Consider the following 23570-nt stretch of genomic DNA (forward strand, 5'->3'; position numbering starts at 1 on the left):
GCCCCAAGTAGGGAAAGAGCTGAGTGCCCTTTGCACAGGAGGCTTTCTGGAGGAGTGAAGTGCCATTTGGCATTTATCGGTGGAACTAGATTTACCAATCCAGTTTCAGTGTGGAGGCTGCCTTTCATGAGTGTCAGAGGCATGGGGTTGGATTTGCAGCCCACAGCTGAAGGGATTAGACTGCCATGCCCAAGGGGTAGAAAAATGGTGGGGCCTGCTGAGGCCAAGGAAGCAGTTTCACCACTCAGATGGACTAGGAGAACATGGCTACCCAAATCTGAGGGAGCAGCGTTGTCTTTTCAGTGAGCCTGGAAGGTGGAGCTGAAGTCCAGGGCAAAGGGGATTCTACCCAGAATCCCAGAGAGTGTGACCAAAACCAAGAGTCTGGAGGGCAGGGAGATGGCCTAAATGTTCTCAGAGAAGAGAGGATAATTTTTAAGCACTGAGAGCTAGTGTAATGTGGTATATTGACTTGCTTGGTGCCTGTTATTACTTTTTCCCTTCAAATTCTGTCATTAGCAATGGAAATGTCTAGCTTGTGCCTGTTCCACCACTGTAATTTGGAAGCAGATAACAGGTATATTCAATTTTACAGATGAAGAGGAATTTTGGGCTTGGAGTTTATTTAAGACTTTTGCTATGGTATGATGGAGTGTATGTGTTTTACATGTGTCAAGAACATGAATTTTGGGAGACCAAATTGTAGACTATCATGGATTAAATACTATGCCCCCAAAATGTGTGTCACCTTGGCTAGGCCATGATTACCAGTATTGTGTGATATTCCACCATTTTCTCATCTGATGTTATTTTCATGTGTTGTGAATCCTACCTCTATGATGTTAATGAGGCAAGATAAAGGCAGTTATGTTAATGAAGCAGAAGACAGTCTGTAAGATTTGGTTGTGTCTTAAGTCAATCACTTTTGAGCTATAAAAGAGAGAAGTGTGCAGAGAGACAGAAGGACCTCAAACCACCAAGAAAGTAGTGCCCTGACCAGAGTGCATCCTTTGGAATCCCTGTGCTGAAAATCTCCTAGACCAGGGAAAGATTGATGACAAAGACCTTCCTCCAGATCTGACAGAGAGCAAAAGCCTTCCCCTGAAGCTGGTATCCTGAACTCAGACTTCTATGCTCCTAAACTGTGAGAGAATAAATTTCTTTTGTTAAAGCCATCCACATGTGTTATTTCTGCTACAGCAACACTAGATAACTAAGACAGACATAGTTTATATTCTTTGAATTGTATACCTTTTTTGTGGTTCCTTCCCCATTGGCATAAACACACTGCTCCCTAAGGTTCCTCTCTAATCTTTTGAGTTGTTGTTATCTGCATTTTTTGATTCCATGCAGATGATTCTTAAAAAGAGATTAATGCTCAAGGAAGACATTTTTTTTTACTAATTAAGCTGAACTGTCCTTTGGTTTTAAGAACACTTTGAGGGATAATTTGGGTTTAAGATTTATAAATTAACTCTGGGCTATAGTTTCAGGAGCGCATCCAGCCTGCATGGCTTCAGAAAGCTGGAGTCCCTGAGAATTTAAAATTCTGTCCTGAACTTTCCCTCTTTTTTTATCAGAATTCTTCTATACAATCTTTGATCACCGTATTCAGTAATAGTAGCCAAGAACCAGAGTGTTTTTTGATCTCATAGCAAAGGAGGCAGTTGTTCAAGGAAGCAATCAGGCACAGATTCCATTTCTTCCTCCTTTTCCTTACTCTTTCTTACCCAATTATTCCAGACAAATAGAGACCAGTCATGACTTGGAAGACCACATGCAAGTTTTTTATAGCCCAGGCACTGTGCACTTAGCCAGAAAGCAGATAGGAAACATTAAATACCTTATTAGGCCAATTAACTGAAACCTCCTTTGTAACCATGACCCTCAACCTCCAAACAACGGAATTAAATCCCATAAGGTTTTTGTTTGTACATAATCTACCTCAGCAAATACCCTCTCTTGTTATTGTTTTGGTTTGTTTGTCATTGTAAATATTTCTATTAGGCAACTTATGCCAACTCAATTTTTACATGTGTTCAAATTATTGACACAATTACAGTAATTGCAGCACAATTCTACCCTTCAGCAAGCAATATTTCCATCACCATTCACCCATATTTCCTCCTCCCTACCTCCCCCAATAACCACTAATAAACTTTGTTTTCTGTACGTTTGTCTTTTCTTGTCTTTTTATATGATACAGGTAATATAATGGTTGTCCTTTTGTGACTGACTAATTTCACTCAGCATAATGTCTTCCAGCTCCATCCATATTGCAGCATGTATCAAGACTTCATTTCTCCTTCTGGCTAACTAGTATTCCATTGTTTGTATGTGTCACATTTAGTTTACCCACTCATCTGTTAATGAGCATTTAGGATGTTTCCAGCTTTTAGCTATTGAGAATAGTGATGCAGCAAACACTGGTGTACAAGTCTCTGCTTTCAAGTGTTTTGGGTATGTACAGAGGAGTGGAATTGCTGAGTTATATGATAGTTCTATTTTCAGTCTTTGGAGGAACTGCCACACTGTTTCCCACAAAGGCTGTACAATTTGACATTCTCACCAGCAATGGATAAGGATTCCAATTTCCCCACATCCTTGCCAACATTTCTGATTTTCTTTTTTTGAATATTATCTATCTTAAAACTGAAAGCAAACCTGTGGCTGTCGAGTCCATTCTGACTCATAGCGACCCTATAGGATAGAGTAGAACTGCCCCATAGGGTTTCCAAACATAGGCTGGTGGATTCAAACTGCCGAACTCTAGTTGGCAGGGAAGCTGTTAACCACTTCACCAACAGGGCTCCGTTAGCCATCTTAGTGGGTATGAAACTATATCTCATTTTGGTTTTGATTGGGATCTCTCTGATGGCTAATGACATTGAGCATCTTTTCATGTGTTTGGTGGCCATTTGGTGAAATGTCTATTCAAGTCCTTTTCCAGTTTTGTGATTGGATTATTTGCCTCTTTGTTGTTGAATTATTGAAGTTTAAAATATATTTTGGTTACTTGATTCTTACCTAATGTATGATTTCCAAAGATATTCTCCCAGTTTTTTTAGCTCATCTTTTCACTTTTTTGGTAAAGCCTTTTGGTGAAGAAAAGTTTTGAATTATTATTACATTTCATTTTGTAGTGATTTAGGCAAAAATTTGCAACACAGATTAATTTCTCATTCAAAAATTTATACACTAATTATTTTTGTGACATTAGTTGCAAACCCACCATTTCACATTCTCTTTTCCCCTTTCTCTTTTCACCCCAGGTTCCCAGTGCCCATTCATCCAGTTTCATGTCCCTTCCTGCCTTCGTGTCTTTGTTTTTGACAGGTGTTACACTTACGGTCACTCTGAGTCAGAATCAAAGCGACAGCACCAGGTTTGGTATTTTTGTTTGGCCCATCAGTGAATCAGTGGTGATAAAGGGGAATCATCTTGTCTGACACCTTTGTTCCTTTGGTTCTGTGGATCCTATGAATGAGCAACCTTGCAGTTTAAATGATCAGCTTATGTTGAGAAGGAGAGAGGAAAAGGACCATTATATACCAGTGCATAGATGATAATACAGAAGTTGAAGGAATTTGTAATTCGCACAAATTTGTATAAACAAAAGTGACTGGTTTAGAACAGGAACTTACCTCTATTGTCTCCAATTCTACTGCACTTTCATTCTATTATCTCTAAGGCTGTCAGTATGAGAGGTCATGAATATTAATTTGCCCTTCAGAAAGGACAATCATTGGGTCCCTTTTGGTATTTCTAGATTACGCCTGGATATAATTTACTCAGATGTTCCACGACCAGTAATATTAGGTCTAGAAATCTTTCTAAGGTCTGTTTATTTAAGCTCACATTTATTAAGACCAAGAAGAATGTACTACAAGATTCATCTGGTAATATCAAGGAATCATATTTTAAAATTTCTGCTTTAATGTTCGTATGAAAGAACAAAAAATCAAAGATACCTGGGGGAAAAAAAAGAGTAAAAAAGATAATAAACCAAATTAGAGTAAGAAGGCTAATCCTGCAAAGTCTTAGAAAAAATTATAAAGTATCTATTATTAAAATAGGGTACTATTGGGGCAAACAGATGCTCAAGAGCCTTATACGCATCTTTCCTTAGCCATACAAGCAAAGAATAAAATTGGATCTCTTTCTTACTCCACGCATGAAATTAGGTTCTGAAAACAAAGTTTAAAATTTGCTACAGAAAGTTTGTAGCAAAAATAAAAGAACATAAATTAAAATCACAAATGAAAAAATGTGGAAAAAATTACCACTTATGTTACATTGAGTAGGGAGAAAATGACAGTCTTGTAAAAAATGGATGTAAGATATGATTAAAGAGTCTTCATTAAGGAAATACAAATAGCTCCAAAAGATATGAAGGTTTGTTCAATCTGAGTCAAAATAGTAGAAGCACATTTGAAAAGTGCACTAGGATATCATTTCTCCCCTATCAGAAGGGTACTTAGCAATTAGTCAACGAATATTTGGTAATTATATCTCCTATAGTTACATATAAGATCAGTAGGAATTGGAATCAACTAAATGGAAACTTTTTTTCTTTTTTTCATAGTCACATATAGTTGGTAACTATTGGATATTATGGAAGTGTTCAGAAGGCTGGGGAAGATGACTTTAAAATATAAATTGCTTCTTATAAAATGTTCCTAATGATAATATAATTTTCCTCCAGGTTTTCCAGTACAGCTAAGAAAGGTAGTTAATTGTTTATCTTTTGTCCTCTAGAGAATCTGGCAACATACAGTCTCTAGGGTTTATGTCCCAAGGTTGTGAGTACAAATGTAATGTTCCATATACTTCACTCCCATTCAGTTTCCCAGAGGCAGGAGAGGCCTTCTCTTTGCCATTAGCAGGTGTATATAAAATCTCTAAAGACAGAATGACATTAACGTCAATGTATGATATCTAGGAAACAATACGAAGGGGAAAACATAACCTTTAGAAGTAGAATTCTTGAAGAATATTGAGTCAAAACAAAAGGTACGTATCTGAACATGCAAGGAACAGGATGTGCACTCTTTATGCCAAGCTTTGCATAGAGAACCTGGCTCATTAAAAAAAAAAAAAAACCTAACATATTGCTGTTCAGTTGAATCAAATTTACAAAGCTCCTCACTATAGGGTTGCTATGAGTCGAGATCGACTCCACGGCAGTGGGGCAGAGGGTTTTGAATAACAGTGCCCTGGATGACAGGTACCTGGAGTAGGGGAATAGAGGAGTCATGAGAGGCTTGAGATTGCTTTCTTCCTCTTGTAAATTTCTGGAACAGTTGTCAAAGTAGAATAGACAAGTATTTAAACAGAAATTGAATAGAATCATTTGGAAAAAAGCATCAATGTGTCATCTATCATCTATCTATCTATCATCTATCTATTTATCTATCTATCTATCTATCATCTATCTATCTATCTATCTATCTATCTATCTATCTATCTATCTATCTATCTATCTATCTATCTATCTATCTATCTATCTATCATCTATCTATCATCTATCTAATCTATCATCATCTATCACCTATCTTTCTATCCAAGCTTCCAGCTTTAACAATTACACAGCGTAAAGCAGAGGAATCAAGTGTTCCCTGAGACCAAAAGAACAATAAAATGGGAGGAAATTAATGGGAAGGAGATTTTAGCTATCCTGTTTTCTGGACTAAATGAGAGAATAAATTTGTCATCAGTTTAATATCAACACTTGAGACAGAAAATCGTCATTACATTAAAGACATATATTTGATTACAGTTAAATTTTAAATGCCTTAAATAAATGAAATATGTTGTTAAAAAATGTGATAATTAGAATGACTAGTTGTGCAATGGGTTGCCTTTGAGGTTGTCTTCAACATTCAGGTTTTTATAGGAAAAGGGTGGGGCCATTGAGGGACTCAGTATAGCACATGATCTGACATCTTTATTTCTGGACCGTCTGAAAATGATTTGTTGGGTTTCAAAATCAGAGACGAACTTACCACAAAACATAGACAGAGAAAGAGTTTCCCAGTATGTTGCGATCTGAAAGGTGCTGGTAACCAATTTAAGAAACACAATAATTGTGTGTGTGTTACTGTTTTCTCATAAAATGCCTTAATTTTGCCCTTCTACTCCATGTTTTGAATTCTTATACATATGTAATAAAGGGAGAGAATGAGTATGCTAGGTGTGTTGATGGAAGAGAAGTGAACTGGAGAGACTGTGGGAATGGGAATTTCTAAGTCAAAGAGTCTTTAGTCACTCCTGTGTGAAAAAAATCTTTAAATCCTATTCTCTTGTGTCTCATCTGGATGCTGCTCTCTTCTATATCTAAGTGACACATAACAGCGTCACTAGAATATTTCCCATAGTTTTAGAGTCTATAGTTTGCTCAAAATTTAAGGAGGTAATCATTTACAAAGGAAACACATTAGTAGATAGACTTAAAATGGACCATTGTATGGGGTGGAAAAATGGATACAAGGCTGTGGATCAGAGACTGGATTTAATTTGCATGTCATTGTAAGAATCAAGGCTTGTTCTGACTCCTGTTATGCCACCTTTATAGTAAGAGTATAGACTAGATTATGTCTATCATCTGCTCTAGTCTTTATATTCCTCAAACAGTGAGGGAGAATTGGAACTCAGAAATTCCAGATTTGAAGAACAACAACAAAAAAAAGGTTGTTGACAAGTCCGCTTGTAATCTCATGAATTTTGAGTAGAACTGTGCTCCATATATTTTTCAATGTCTGATTTTTCAGAATTAGACCACCAGTGCTTTTTCCAAAGGTGCCTGTGGGTGGACAGGAACATTCAGTTTTCGGTTTCTAGCCAAGGGCATTACACAGTGCTACCACACAGACTGTTAAAAAGTAATTGAGATTTGTTTTGATATCAGGTTTATAGTGTGTCAGAAAAAAAAAAATTATAGATTAAAGTACTACGCAGAATTAACAATAAAAACACAAATGGGAAGTGTCAAGGCTGTCCATTCTTTATGTCCATAGTGTGTACATGTTATGAACTGATTAAATGATATAATTTTGATTTTTTGTTATTGACGGTGAGGCTGACATAATCCAGCATCAGGCCAGGCTTGTCTTCTATGAACTGGTAACATTGAAGAAGAACTGAAACTGTAATGTTAAAATTTGATTTAAAGTTACTATACAATCTTTAAATCCTTTAAGAAAATTTTAAAAAATGGTAATCGTGTTTTAAAATTTTAGAAATTTACCATATTTCAGTTAATAAAAACATAAATTCTGAAAGAGATATGCTTTTCAGTCTTGGCTAGCAGAAATTATTAAGCTTCCTATATCCCCACTATCCTTATTCATTTATTTATTTTTTAATTCCTAGGACTGACTTTCGCATTTTGACAAACTGAAGCCATGTCATTGTCAGAAAGAAATAAAAGTGGTGTCACGTTCACTCTTTTGGGCTTCTCGGATAGCCCAGAACTGCAGGTTCCCCTCTTCTTGGTATTTCTGGCCATCTACAGTGTCACTGTTGTAGGGAATATTGGGATGATTGTAATCATCAAAATAAACGCCAAGCTGCACACCCCCATGTACTTTTTCCTCAGCCACCTCTCATTTGTGGATTTCTTCTATTCCTCTGTCATTGCTCCCAAAATGCTGGTGAACCTAGTTGTAGAAGGCAGAACCGTTTCACTTTTAGGATGTGTAGTGCAATTCTTTCTCTTCTGTGCCTTTGTGGTGACTGACATTTCTATTGGCTGTAATGGCCTATGACTGCTTTGTGGCCATTTGTAACCCTTTGCTCTACACAGTTGCCATGTCCCAGAGACGCTGCGCTATGCTGGTGGTGGGATCATATGCATGGGGAGTAGTAGCTTCCTTGGTAATCACATGCTCTACTTTCCAATTATCTTTCCATTGTTTCAAAATAATCAATCACTTCTACTGTGAGCTTTCCTCACTTCTCTCTCTTTCTTGCTCTGATACTTCTCTCAGCCAGTTACTACTTTTCATCTTTGCCGCTTTTAATGAGGTGAGTACATTACTCATCATTCTCACTTCTTATGTGCTTATCGTTGTCACCATCTTGAAAATGTGTTCAGCCAGTGGTCATCAGAAGGCGTTTTCTACCTTTGCTTCTCACCTGACTGCCATCAGCATCTTCCATGGCACCATCCTCTTCCCCTACTGTGTGTCCAACTCCAAAAACTCCAGACGTACCATCAAAGTAGCCTCTGTGTTTTACACAGTGGTGATCCCCATGTTGAATCCCTTGACCTACAGCCTGAGGAATAAGGATGTCAAGAGTACAGTCAGCAAGATAAAGGCATTAAACTCTTTTTTTCGTTGAACATATTATTTCAGTAGTATTTGTCCCTAACTTTTAAATAAAGTGTGTCCAAAAAACATGTTTCTAAAGATATCTTTAAAAAAATTACAAGTAACATTGCACAATAGAAAGGATGTGGACCCTGGATCAAAGGAACTAAACTTGGGCTTGTCTTGTAATTGCAAGAAAAGACCACAATCTCTTTCATTTTTAGTTTTAGATTTTTAAACTGTGATACCACGAGCTAGCTCATAATCTGATGGTGAAGGTCAAAAGATAATATGGATATCACGTGGGACATCTTGCATTATCTGAATAAACATTAATTCTATACCTCTTTCATAGAAGACATGTGGAGTAGAGTCGGTTCTCAGTAAATACACCTTTTTTGCATATGTGTATATATATATACACACACACACACACACAAACGGAATTAAAGGTAAGACATTCTTTCAAGGAATGTGTATAATCTAATGGTGATACTGGAGCAATAAAGAAAGTGGCTATTGCATAAAGCCAACAATAACAATTACCATAGAAGGTTTGGGGTAAGGAATAATTGGAATCAATTTAGAGACATTAGAATTACGTCCTCATAAAAGAGCTATTATTGAAGTTGGCATGGAGAATGTGCAGGATTTTAGGAGACACATTTCAGTGAAGAAGGCATTTTATTCAGGACAGACTGGAATAAACAAACTCAAGGAAATGGGAATGTAATATTGAGTCCACCAATTTTTGTTGAGTGAATACTGTATGTGTTTGTCTGTGCGTGCCTCTGTGTGTGTGTATATGTGGTGTCTTATACACATTAAAGCAAAGTTGAGTAAATCTGGTCTATAACCTGAACATGTTTTCCAAAGAGCTCCAATGTGACTGAATGATAATTTTGATAGGCTGTACCAGAGGCTTAGAAATGGATCTGAGAAAACAAGAATATGCAAAAATTAGCAGCAATGAGTACCTGCCCTATCTGTGTTTCATGCTATTATTTTCCTCACTCAAACATCAAAATGGTGTATATACTTTATTAATTTATTTTTGTACATTTTTTCCAACATGGGTGTAATTACTGAGTCCTTCTCAATAGGACTCCCATCCACCATAAAAAAAATCCAAAAAAATCATTTGAACTTGCCAAATGTGTTCTACAGTAATATTCACCTAAACTTATTCAAATAAAATGAAATGCAGCCTATCATTTGCAAATAGGCGTATCAGTTTTATTAACTCAACTTTGCTTGAATAACTTGTAGATCCTTCTCTTTTCTCTACTCAATATGTCCAGATTAAATTCCAAATAAAACAAAAATGTATTGGGAGAAATGGTTTGTCAGGTGTTTTAGTTATGTAGAAAGAAATACTGTGCAGAACAATTTTATATGGCCTAAGAAATTACTTGGAGGTATCATGACTTTAAAATCATGATCAGTTTTTTAATTTTTAATTTTGCAGTTCTATAGTGTCACTGTCAGGTGGAATGCATTGAATGCTAATGGGTTTTTTCATGCATTAGTTCATTAAGAGTGAATTAAATATTGTATAAGCAAATATAAAGACTATAGAAACATTGTCTTAGTAATAGAGTGTCTAATGAGATAATGGTTTTTCATTTATTTAGCTTCTGTTTCTCTGAGTATTTACAAATTTATCTTTCACTACATACCTGACACATGTAATTTATAATTATCTTTGATGTTAGGAAATAATTGGTGTTTATCTTAAATTGAATCAATTATGGGTAATCAATACTGTTTTACAGACAACATTCACTTCTCTCCTGTTGTGGGAAATGATAATCTCATTATGTGATTGAAGTGAAACAGCCAATTTAGCTTTTACTCTGATGAAATTGAGACTCATACAGTTGAATTAAGTTGGTTTCATTTAAGAATCCACCCGCACTGGCAGACACCTTTTCTAGTAAATACTTTCATACAATGTCATGTTCTTTCATTCTCAAATTGTGACATTCTGGGTTCTTTAAGGCAGATCCTTTTGCCTGTAAGTTGAAATTAATATATAAGAATAGTGTTTCCAAACTCGTTGTACATCTACCATTAAATTAGTTTTGGAAATGTGTATATACCCCAGGAATTCTATCTGACATATAAAATATTTCATCATAAGCTTAAATATCAGAAAAAACTGTTATCTCCATTACCCATTGTGATTCATTCAAACTATATGAACAAGATCATTTTGAACTATTAGGTTTACCTTTTTCCTTCTCCTAAAATCATATTTCAATTGAACTTTCCTCATAGATACTGGTATGTTTTGAATCACATTCTTATTTTTAATTTTTTATAATGCTTTTAGTGTTATTGAAAGTTCTATTTCAAGTAAGTTTATTTTATAACAATACAATACTAATTACACTATGGAGTAGTAAGTGAACTTCAAATTTAGAAAAAAATACCAAAATTAAAAAAAAAATTTTTTTCGAAATATTTGCTTTTATCAGGAGAATAATTCTGGATTTTTAATTTAGATTTATTAGTGTATCCATGGAAGAATAAAACAATGCTAGAAGTCCATAAATTCAGTGTCAATTCTAATCCGATTTTTTAATAGTTGCAAATGCTGAGATTATTTGGTCATATTAAAAACTGGGATAGAATCTTTTGAAAACTGTGTTGTAACAGCAACTGCACTCAACTCTTTCAGTTCCATCCCAGTTATGTGCCAATTTCTCATGTCCATCTTTCATCAAAAATAATTTTTAAAAACACATGAAACATAAGTAGATTGCTTTCTAAAAGCTAATATTTAGAAACAACTTTTACTTCACAAAGATTTACTACTCATTATGGTGAAATGAAAACATAGGCCAAATTCCCCAAGCCTTCCATCACTCTTTGCGGCTGTACACATCTAGTGGTTGAATCAATTTGACCAATCCTTGAATGTAGTCTACCCTTGAGAATTGTTTTGGCTAGCAGGGGTGACAAAAGTGACACTGAGGCCAGTTCCAGGACTTTGAGAGGCTTTGATGTTTTTGCACACTCTCTTGGAACCCTGTGAAACTGCCATATGAAAAAATAAATGAATAAAGAGACTAGAACATTGGCTAATGGGAGAAACATAGCCCAGCTGCCCAGTTCTTCAATCATACCAGCTGATGTCTAGTCTATGGCCAGACCTGAGAATGAGACCCTCTTAAATCAACTGACCTGATAGATTTTCCCATAAGGTGAGGCAAGATCAGCCAAGCATATATAAGGTCAACAAAACTGTCCAACTGACCCATGCAATAGTGAGGAATAACAAATGGTTGTTGTTTTAATAAATACAGTTTTGAGAGGGTTGTCCATGGTAAAGGGATCCCAGATACCTGATACAGCCATTCCCAGGGCTATACAATTCACTGTGAGAAGCACAATTGAAGATTTGCCAAGAGTTGCCAGCCTGACCACCCAAACAAGAGATAAAGTTAGACATCTGGGCGCCATCCTGGAATTGTATCTTTCTTTTTTTTTATTTAGTTTTTGATAATAGTTTATACAGCAAGTTAGGTTTCCATTTGACAATTTCCATACATTTTTTTTACTGACATTAGTTACATTATCATGATGTGCAGACATTCCCTTTAATTGTGTTCTATTTTTTCCAATACCAGTACTCTAGTTTCCCCGTCTCCTTATCTTCTCATCTTTGCTTTTGAGTAATTGTTGGCCCTTAGTTATCATACTGGTAGTTTTTGGTAGAGCACTGATCTTACGGGTAATAACCTTTATTTTGTGTGCCTCTTTGCTATTTCCTTATAATATGATGTCAAGGGGCAGCCTTGGTTATATGTTTAAAGAGTGTCTTGGGGTGACAGTCTTAGGGAGAACTTTGAACTCTCATGTTCCAATTTGCCTGAATTTTTAAATAAGAGTTTGTGTTCTGCTCCACATTTTTCTCCACCTCTACCCAGAATCATCTTTTTTGACCCTGTTCAATGTTGGTAGCTGGGCACCATCTAGTTCTTCTGGCCTCAGGGTAAATGAAGTTATAGCTCCTGTAGGCTTGTTTCTCCCTTAGTTTTTGGATGGCTTCTTACTTTATTGCTCCTGCAGAGTAGAAACCTGTAGTACTGCCTTAGATAGCTGCTCACAAGCTTTTAAGACCTCAGATACTACTCACTTCACTAGGACACAGATTATGATTTTTGTAAATTGTGTTATGCCAATTTATTGAATCATCTTATGAGACTGTTGTCCTGAGCTTTCAATCCAGAAAACCAATTTTGGAAAGAGTTTGGTTCTGTCCATGAGGTACCTGTATTTTAGTCTTCAATGAATGTGTGTGACAGCACCTGTATTTACACGTACCTATAGATATTTCTTTCTGTTCTCATCTATGCACACATCTCTATCTACCCAAATGCCGATATGTTTATACCCACCCACATGTGCTCAATTACTCATTTTTACATTGGTTGTGCTGTGCTCACTACATCCACATTCGGTGCCACACTTCCTATCACCAAAAATAAATGTATCAAGTCTCTACAATCTAAAGTGTACATTCCTCTCACCCCACCTTCTCTTCTTGTAAAAGAACAATCATACAATATTTCTCCTTATATGTTTGACTTATTTCAATTAGCATTATTCCCTCCATGTCCATCCATCCTGTAACATTTTTTGCAACTCATCACTGTTCTTTATGGTTACATAGTATTCCTGTGTAAGTATGTGCCACAGTTTGCTTATCTGTTCATTCCTTGATGGACACTTCAATTGTTTCCATTTATTTGATATTGTGAATAAAGCAGCAATGACTATAGTTGTGCATATGTCTGTTCTTGTCTTTATTTTTAGGTCTCTAGGGTATGCATCTAGGAGTTGGATGGCTGGATCATAGGGTAGTTCTGTTTCTAGTTTTTTTGAGAAAGTACCATACCATTTTCCATAGTGATTGTAGCATTTTACAGTCCTACCAGCAACGGCCAAGGGTTCCAACCTCCCCACATCCTCTCCAACAAATATTATTCTCTTTTTTTATCAGTTCCATTTTGGCCAGGGAAAGATGGTATCTAATTATAGTTATGTTTGTCATGTCTCTAAGGCCTAATGATTGCAGATATCTTTTTATATGTTTGTTGTCTGCCTGGATCACCTCTTTGGTGAACATTCTGTCCGTGTCCTTTGCCCTTTTTGTAATTCAGTTGTTTTTGTATCTGTTGGTGAGTTTTTGTAGTTTTCCATATATTTTATACATTGGACCCTTATCAGATTTCTGGTTTCCAAAGATTTTTTTTTCCCTCCAGTAGGTTGTCTACCTACTCTTTATAAAGCCTTTTGAAGAGCATACATTTTTTTTATTTTTATGAACTCCCAATCATCTATTTTGTTTTCTTGTATTAGTGCATTGGTTGTAATGTTTGTCATCCTATATTACCAAAGGTTACGTCCCATAGTTTTCTTCCTTTGATGTCGTCCAGAAATTCTACGGTTTTAGGTTTAACGTTTAGATCTTTAATGCATTTTGAGTTAATTTTATGTATGGTGTGAGGTATGGATTCTGTTTCATTTTTCTGCAGGTGAATATTCAGTTTTGACAGCTCAATTTATTAGACTGTTTCTACCATGGTCTTTGACCTTTTGTTGAAAATCGGTTATCCATAGATGGCTGAGTTTAAATCTGAGTTCTTAATTCTACTTTACTGGTCTATGTGTATATTGTTGAACCAATACAAGGCTGTTTTGATTAGTGTCTGTACAGTATCTTTTGATATCAGGGAGTGTGAGGTCTCCTACTTTGTTCTTTTTCTTCACTATTGCTTTGACTATTGGCAGTTTATTTCCTTTCCATATGAAGTTGGCTAGTAGTTATTTCATTTAAGTGAAAAATGTTGTTGGGATTTGTATCCGGATTGCATTGTATCCATTGATCATTTTAGGTAGAATTGACATTTTCATTTTATTAAGTCTGCGCATACATAAGCATGGAATTTCTTTCAATTTTTGTAGGTCTTTACATTCCACTGTAATAATGTTTTATGATATCATCGTATAAGTCTTTTATGTCTTTAGTTAGGTTGATTCCTAGGTATTTTATTGAGTTGTGGCTATTGTAAATGGTCTTGATTTATTTTTCATAGTAGTGGTTAAGTGCTACTGCTGCTAAGCAAAAGGTTGGCAGTTTGAATCTGCCAGGCGCTCCTTGGAAACTCTATGGGGCAGTTCTACTCTGTCCTATAAGGTCGCTATGAGTCGAAATCGACTTGACAGCACTGGGTACTGGGTAGTAGTCTTTGTTAGTGTAAAGGAACCCAACTGATTTTTATGTGTTGATCTTGTACCCTGTGACATTGCTAAATTCTATTAGTTCCAGCACTTTTCTTGTGGAATCTTTAGGATCTTGTATGTATAGTTCATGTCATCTGCAAATAGAGATCATTTTATTTTTTTCTTTCTGATTTGAATACATTTTATTTCTCTTTCTTTTCTTATTGCTCTGGCTAGGATTTCCAGTACAATGGTGAATCAGAGTGGTGATAATGGGATTTCTTGTCTCATTCTAAACAGAAGATTCTCAGCCTTTCTCCTTCAAGTATAAGGTTGACTTTGTTTTTGCATATATTGCATATGTCCTTAATTATGTTGAGAAATTTCCCTTCTATTCCTATTTTGGTGAAAGTTTTTACCAGGAAAGAATTGTTGAATTTTTATCAAATGGCTTTTCTGCATCAACTGATGTAACCATATGATTCTTTTCCTTTGTTTTATTTACGTGGTGGATTGCACTGATTGATTTTTAATATTGAACCACCTTTGTAATCCTGTATGAAACCCATATTATGATGGAGTATGACTTTTTTGTTTATTTTTTAGTCTGTTGGTTAGCATTTCTTGAAAAAAAATTGTATCTGTGCATGAAGAATATTCTTCTGTAATTTTTTTTTTTTTTCTTAATGTCTTTGACTGGTTTAGGTATCAGAATTATGCTGGCTTCCTAGAAAGTTTGGTAGTTTTCCTTCCTCTTCTACGTTCCTTAAAAGATTAAGTAGTGTTGGGTTCTTCTCTGAATGTTTGATAGTATTCCATCTGGTCATAGGCTTTTTTTTTTTTTTTTTTTTTAATGATATCTGTCCCGTCTTTGTAATGGGCCTGTTTAAATTTTCTCACTCTTTTTGTGTTAGTTTGGGTATGTATTTTTTTTAGGAATTTCTCTATTTTATCTATGTTTCCAAATCTTTTGGAGCACATTTTTTTCATAGTAATCAGTTATAATCTTCTTTATGTCTGTTGAATCGGTTGTAATATCATCAATTTTATTTCTTCATTTGGTTAGTTGACTCTTCTGTTTTATTTCATTTTGTCAGCCTATCTAGTGGTTTGTCTATTTTATTGATCCTTTGCATATGTCTTTAAAGAGCAAGCTTCTAATTTAGTTAATTCTTTCTATCGTTTTTCTGTTTTGTTTATTTTTACCCTGATATTAATTATTTCCTTTTTTTTCTGGTAGCTTTTGACATCTTTTGTGTTTTCTTTTCTATTTGTTCAAGTTGTCAGTTTAAGTTAATTGTAGGTCTTTCTTCTTTTGCAATGTAGGTATTTATTGCTGTAAATTTCCTTAAGTACCATTTTTGCTATGCCCCAAAGGTTTCGCACTTTGTGTTGTCATTTTCATTTGATTTTAGGATTTTTTTTTTTAAATCTGTTTTATTTTGTTCTTTTTGAGAATGTAAGTGGCAAAACATATATCAGTCCAACAGTTTCTATATGTATAGTTCAGACATTTTATGGATTGAATTGTTTCCCTCAAAATTGTCTATTTGTTTAGGACATGATTGCCAATATTGTGTGATTGTCCACCATTTTGTCATCTGACATCCTTTTTCACTGCCTTATAAATTCTACCTCAGTAATGTTAATGAGGCAGGACTCAATCCACAACATTAGGATGTGTCTTGAGTCAGTTTCTTTTGAGATATAAACTAGAGAAGTAAGCAGAGAGACAGAAGGGTCTCAAACCACCAGTAACATAGTGTCAGGAACAGATCCTTTCCTTTGGGCTCAGGGTCACTGTACTAAGAAGCTCTTAGACCAGTGGAAGACTGATGACAAAGACTTTCCCCCAGAGCCAACAGAAAGTAAAAGCTTCTCTTGAAGCTGACACCCTGAATTGGGACTTTTAGCGTCCTAAACTGTGAGAGAATAAATTTCTCTTTGTTAAAGCCATCCACTTGTGGTATTCCTGTTATAGCAGCACTAGATAACTAAGATAGAATTTGGTATCAAGAGTGGGGTGCTGCTCTAATAGATACTTAAAATGTGGAAGCTATTTTGAAACTGAATGGCTAGAGGCTGGAAGAGTTTGAAGTGCCTAATAATAAAAGCATAGATTGTCTTGAAGAGACTGTTGGTGGGATTGTGCACATCAAAGACAATTCTGGTGAGGACTCAGAAAGAAATAAGGAGAGCTGTTAGGCTAGAGATGGCTCAGAAGGCAAAAAGCAGCAACAAACCAGAAGACTGGTGCAAGACAGGTCTGCAACAGACCCAAGTAGGGAAAGAGCTGTGTGGCTTTGCACAGGAGGCTTTCTGGAGGAGTGATGTTACATTTGGCATTTATTGGTGGAGCTAGGTTTACCAATCCAGTTCCAGTGTGTGGGACTGCCTTTCATGAGTGCCAGAGGCATGGGGCCAGATTTGCTGACCAAAGCTGAGGTGATTGGTCTGCCATGCCCAAGGGGTAGAAAAATGGTGGGGTCTGCTGGGGCCAAGGCAGCAGGTTCACCACTCAGGTGGTCTAGGAGAATGTGACTACTCAAATCTGAGGGAACAGTGCTGTCTTTTCAGTGGGCCCGGAAGGTGGAGCTAAAGTCTAGGCCCAAAGGGCTTCCACCCAGAATTCCAGAGAGTGTGACCAAGAGTTTGGAGGGCAGGGCGATTGCCTAAATGGTCTCAGAAACAGAGGATAATTTTTAAGCATTGAGGACTAATGTAATATGTTATGTTGACTTTCTTGGTAAGTGTTATCACTTTTCCTTCAAATTCTCTCATTTGTAATGGAAATGTCTAGCTTGTGCCTGTTCCACCACTGTACTTTGGAAGCAGATAACATGTATATTCAATTTTACAGATGAAGAAGAATTTTGGGATTTTGGACTTGGAGTTGATTTAACACTTTTGCTATGATGTGATGGAGTGTATGTGTTTCACATGTGGCAAAAACAAGAATTTAGGGGGACCAAATGATGAAATGTCATGGATTAAATAGTATGCCCCAAAAATATGTGTCAACTTGGCTAGGCCATGATTGCCAGTATTACGTGATGTTCCACCATTTTGTCATCTGATGTTATTTTCATATGTGTTGTAAATCTTATGTCTATGATGTTAATGAGGCAAAATAAAGGCAGTTATGTTAATGAAGTGGGACTCAGTCTGCAAGATTTGACTGTGTCTTGAGTCAATCACTTTTGAGATATAAAAGAGAGAAGTGAGCAAAGAGACAGAAGGACTTCCAACTACCAACAATATAGTGCTCTGAGCAGAGTGCGTCCTATGGACCTGGAACCCCTGTGCTGAAAAGATTGATTACAAGGACCTTCCTCCAGAGCTGACAGGGAGCAAAAGCCTCCCCCTGAAGCTGGCACCCTGAATTCGGACTTCTAGCCTCCTAAACTGTGAGAGAATAAGTTTCTTTTGTTAAAGCCACCTTCATGTGGTATTTCTGCTATAGCAACACTAGGTAACTAAGACAGACATTGATTATATTCTTTGAATTGTGCAACCATTGTCACTTTCCCTTTCTTTTTTGTTCCTCCCCCATTAGCATAAACACACTGCTCCCTGAGGTTCCTAGCTCATCTTTTGAGTTGCTGTTTTCACTTTGATTCCATATAGATGGTTCTTAAAAAGAGAATAATGCTCAAGGAAGACATGTTTTTACTAGTTGAGCTAAACTGTCCTTTGGTTTATAAGAAGACTTTGAGGGATAATTTGGGTTTAAGGTTTATAAACTATCTCAGGGCTATAGTTCCAGGGGTTCATTCAGCCTCCATGGCTTCAGAAAGTCTGGAGTCCTGAGATTTTAAAATTCTGTCCTGAACTTTCATCTTTTTTATCATCTTTCTTCCATACAATCTTTGATCAGCATATTCAGTAACAGTAGCCAGGAACCATTGAGCTATTCCGATATCATAGAAAAGGAGGCAGTTGTTGAAGGAGGCAATTAGCCATGGATTACATTTCTTCCTTCTTTTCCTTACTCTTTCTTCCTCAATTGTTCCAGATAAATAGAGACCAATCATGAGTTGGAAGGCCACTTGAAAGTTTTTTATAGCCCAGGCACTGTGCACTGAGCCACTAGGTAGAAAGGAAGCACTAAATACCTTATTATTCCAATTAGATGAAATCTCCTTTGTAACCATGACCCTAAACCTCCAAACAATGGAATTAAATCCCATGAGGTTTTTGTTGGTACACAATCAACCTCAGCAACTACCCTCTTTTGGTTTTGTTTTTGTTTGTCTTTGTAAATATATCTATCAGGCAGCTTCTGCCAACTCAATTTTTTACAGGCTTTCAACTTATTGAGGCAATTAGAATAATTGCAATGCAACTCTACCCTTTATCAAGCAATATTTCCGTCACCATTAACACATTTTCTTCCTCCCTTCCTTCCCCAGTAAACACTAATAAACTTTGTTTTCTGTACATTTGTCTTTTCCTATCTTTTTTATATAATAGAGGTAATACAGTGGTTGTCCTTTTGTGATTGACTGAATTCACTCAGCATAATGTCTTCTTCCAGCTCCATCCATATTGCAGCATGTATCAAGACTACATTTCTCCTTCTGGCTGTGTAGTATTCCATTGTATGTATGTACCACATTTTGTTTATCCATTCCTCTTTTAATGAGCATTTAAGATCTTTCCACCTTTTGGCTATTGCGAATAGTGATACAGTAAACACTGGTGTACGAGACTCTGCTTTCAAGTGTGTTGGGTATTTACATAGGAGTGGAATTGCTAGGTCATACGATAGTTGTATTTTCAATTTTTTGAGGAAATGCCACCCTATTTCCCACAAAGGCTGTACAATTTTACATTCTCACCAGCAATGGATAAGGATTCCAATTTCCCCACATTCTTGCCAGCACTAGTTATTTTCTTTTTATTGAATATTATCTATCTTAAAAATGAAACCAAACCTGTGGCTGCTGAGTCCACTCTGACTCATAGTGACCCTATAGGATAGAGTAGAACTGCCCCATAGGATTTCCAAACATAGGCTGGTGGATTCAAACTGCCGAACTCTAGTTGGCAGGGAAGCTGTTAACCACTTCAGAAACAGGGCTCCATTAGCCATCTTAGTGGGCATGAAATTATATCTTATTTTGGTTTTCATTTGTATCTCTCTGATGGCTAATGACATTGAGGATCTTTTCATGTGTTGTGGCTATTTGGGGAAATGTCTGCTCAAGTCCTTTGCCATTTTATGATTGGGTTATTTGTGTTTTTGTTGTTGAGTTATTGAAGTTTAAAATATATTTTGGTTACTAGCTTCTTATCCAATATATAATTCCCAAAGATATTCTCCCATTTTTTTAGCTCAAGTTTTCATTATTTTGGTAAAGCCTCTTGGTGAATTAATTATTATTTTTATTTTATAGTGATTTTGGTAAAAATTTGCAGCACAGATTAATTTCTCATACAAAAATTCATAGACTAATTGTTTTTGTGACATTAGTCATAAACCGAGCATTGCGTCATCTCTTTTCCACTTTCCCTTTTTACCCCAGATTCCTGGTGTCCATTCATCCAGTTTCCTGTGCCTTCCTGCCTTCGTGTCTTTGCTTTTGACAGATGTTGCCCATTTGGTTTCCATTCCTGATTGAACTAAGAAGTATGTTCCTCACATGTGTTATTGTTTGTTTTATAGGCCTGTCAAATCTTTGGCTGAAAGTTCGACTTCAGTAATAACTTCAGTTCTGAGATAGGATGGTGTCAGTGGGCCATAGTATCGGGGGTTCCTCCAGTCTCTGCCAGACCAGCAACTCTGTTTTTTTTGTGAATTTGAATTTTGTTCTACATTTTTCTCTTACAAAAAAAAAAAAAAAAAAAATTTTTTTTTTTTTTTTTTTTTTTTTTTCTGTCAGGGACCTTCTATTGCGATCCCTGTCAGAGGGGTTGATGGCTATAGTCAGGCACCATCTAGTTCTTCTGAGATCAGGCTGGTGGAGGCTGTGGTTCATGTGAACCATTAGTACTTTGAACTAATATTTTCCTAGTGTCTTTGGTTTTCCTCATTTTCCTTTTTTCCAGATGGGATGAAACCCATATGTGTACCTTAGGTGGCCACTTGCAAGTTTTTAAGATAGTAGACACTACTCATCAAAGTGGAATGTAGAACATTTTCTTTATGAAATATGTTATTTCAGTTGACCTGGATATCTTCAAGAACATAGTCTTCAGCCCCAAGCCCCAGTGACTTGATCCCTCAAGGTATTTGGATGTGTCTAGGAAGAGTCTACAACTTTACTTTCATGAAGATGTACTACTTTCACCTGTATTGTGTGTTGTCTTTCCTTTCACCAAAGTTAACAATTAAGTGATTTTCTCTCCCCACCCCCCAGTTCCCTCATAACCATCAAAGGTTGTTTTTTTTTCTGTATGTAAACCTTTTCTTGCATTTTTATAATAGTGACCTCATGCAATATTTGTCCTTTTTGATTGACTTATTTCACTAGCATAATTCCCTCTGGATTCATTCATGTTGCAAGACGTTTAAAAGGTTTCAAAGTTTCATCATTGTTGTTTACCATTGCATAGTATTCCATTGTGTGTGTACATCATAATTTGTTTATCCATCCACTTGTTGATGGGAACTTAGGTTGTTTCCATCTTTTTGCTATTGTGAATAATGCTGCAATGAACACTGGTGTGTATATGTCTATTTGTGTGACGGTTCTTATCTCTCTAGGATATTTTCGTAGGAGTGGGATTCCTGGACCTTATGGTGTTTCTTTTTCTAGCTTTTTAAGGAGGTGCCATATTTTTTTCCAGAGTAGTTGTACCAATTTAGATTCGCACCAGCATAAGAGTTCCAATCTCCCTGTAACTTCTTCTACATTTGTTTTTTTCTTTTGTTTTTGAATTTTGCCAGTGATGTCTAGGTGAGATGATACCTCATTGTAGTTTTGATTTTCATTTCTCTAATTTCCAATAGTTGCAAACATTTTCTAATGTGTTTGTTACCTGTTTTCATGTCTTCTTTGGTGAAGTGTCTATTCATATCTTTTGCTAGTTTTGTAATGGCAGTATTCTTTTTTTTGTTGTTAAGGTGTTTAGTATTCTACAGGTTTTAGAGATTAGACCTGTGTCAGAGATATCATAGCCAAATTTTTTTTGTTTCCCCGCAATCGTAGGTTTACTTTTTGCTCTTTTGATGAGCTTAAGTGTTTAGTTTTTAGGAGCTCCCAGTTATCTAGTTTATCTCCCGGTGTTTGTTAGTTATGGTTTGTATTGTAATTATGCCGTATACTAAGGCCCCTAACATTAACACTGTTTTCTGATGCTAGGTTCTCTAGAGAAGCAAAATGAGTAAAGTGTATATATACATATATATATATATACACACACACATATATGTAAAGAGAGACAGAAAGAGATTTATATAAAGGAAATGTCTTATGCAATTGTAGATGCTGGAACATCCCAAGTCCATGGGTCAGAATAGAGGCTTCTCCTGATTCACATAGCCACAAGGGCTGATGAACCCATAATCGTCAGGTTGGAGAGCACTGCTCTTGGTCACAGGCTGTGAAGATCAGTGAATCCCAAGGTCGCAGTTAAACTGCTAGTTGAAGTCCTAAGAACTGCAGGTCAGGTGAACAGGAGACAGCTGCAGAATCCAGAGAGGGCAAAAGCCAGGACATCCACTTACGTTCGGATGCAGGCTACGCGCCCAAGTAAATTCCGTTTCAATTGATTGGCTACTCACAGCAGATCCTACCATGGGGGTGATCACATATAAATACTGCCAATCAAGGCCCAGCGAAGTTGACACACAATCTTAACCATTACAACTGTTTTTTTTTTTTTTCTTCCATGATCTTTATCATTGTAGGTTCTATATTTAGGCCTTTGGTTCCTTTTGAGTTAATCATTGTGTATGGCGTGAATTATGGGTCCTGTTTCATGTTTTTACAGAAGGACGTCCAGGTTGCTCAGCACTGTTTTTTAAAAAGACTAGTTTTCCGTCTTCAATGTATTTTGATCCTTTGTCAAAGATCAGCTGACCATAGTTGGATAGATTTATGCCTGGGTTCTTGATTTTGTTCCACTGATCTATCTGTCTGTCACTGTACCAGTGCCAAGCTGTTTTGACTACCATGGCTGTATAGTAGGTTCTGAGATCAGGTAGTGTGAGACCTCCTATTCTGCTTGTTTTCTGCAATAATGCTTTGCTTTTCTGGGACATCATTCTTTTCCATGTAAAATGGACGAATAGTTTAGCATTTTGTTAAAGAATGCTCTTGGTATTTGGATTGGAATTGTATTATATCTGTAGATCCCTTTGGGTAGAATTGACATTTTTGCAATGTTAAGTCTACCTATTCAAGAGCGTGGTATATTTTTCCATTTATGTAAGTCTTTCTTGGTTTCTTGCAGTACTGTTTTGTAGTTTTCTTTATACAGGTCTTTTATGTCCCAGGTTAGATTTATTCCTAAGTGTTTTATCTTTTTAGGGGCTATTATAAATGGTATTGTTTTCCTAATTTCCTTTTCCAACTTTTCTTTGTTGGTGGATAGGAATCCAATGGATTTTTCGATGTTAACCTTGTTTCCTGCTACACTGCTGAATTTTTCTATTAGTTCCAGTAGCTATCCTGTGGGATCTTTGGGCTTAGTTCTTAGGTGTTCCCAGTTATCTAGTTTATCTTCTGGTGTTTGTTAGTTATGGCTTGTATTGAATTTATGCCATATACAAGGGTCCCTAGCATTTCTCCTGTTTTCACATGCTGGGTAATATTACGATCATATCAACTGTGAGTAAGGATAGTTTTCTCCCTTCCTTTCTAAGTTGGATGCCCTTTATTTCTTTCTCTTACCTTATTGCTCTAGGTAGGATTTCCAGCACAATGTCAAATAGCAGTGGTGATAAAGGCGAATCATTCTTGTCTGATACCTTTGTTTCTTTGGTTCTGTTGATCCTATGAATGAGCAGATTTGAAGTTCAAATGATCAGCTTATGTTGAGAAGGAGAGAGAAAAAGGACCATTATGTACCAGTGCA

General features: G+C 36.3%; 1 pseudogene; it reads left to right on the plus strand.

The window, feature by feature from the left end:
* Positions 1–7403: 7403 nt before the first annotated feature.
* Positions 7404–8343, plus strand: LOC126063715 (olfactory receptor 5D18-like; annotated as a pseudogene).
* The last annotated feature ends 15227 nt before the right edge of the window (positions 8344–23570 follow it).

Source organism: Elephas maximus, chromosome 20 (assembly GCF_024166365.1).
Source record: "Elephas maximus indicus isolate mEleMax1 chromosome 20, mEleMax1 primary haplotype, whole genome shotgun sequence".
In the NCBI taxonomy this organism is placed as follows: domain Eukaryota; kingdom Metazoa; phylum Chordata; class Mammalia; order Proboscidea; family Elephantidae; genus Elephas; species Elephas maximus.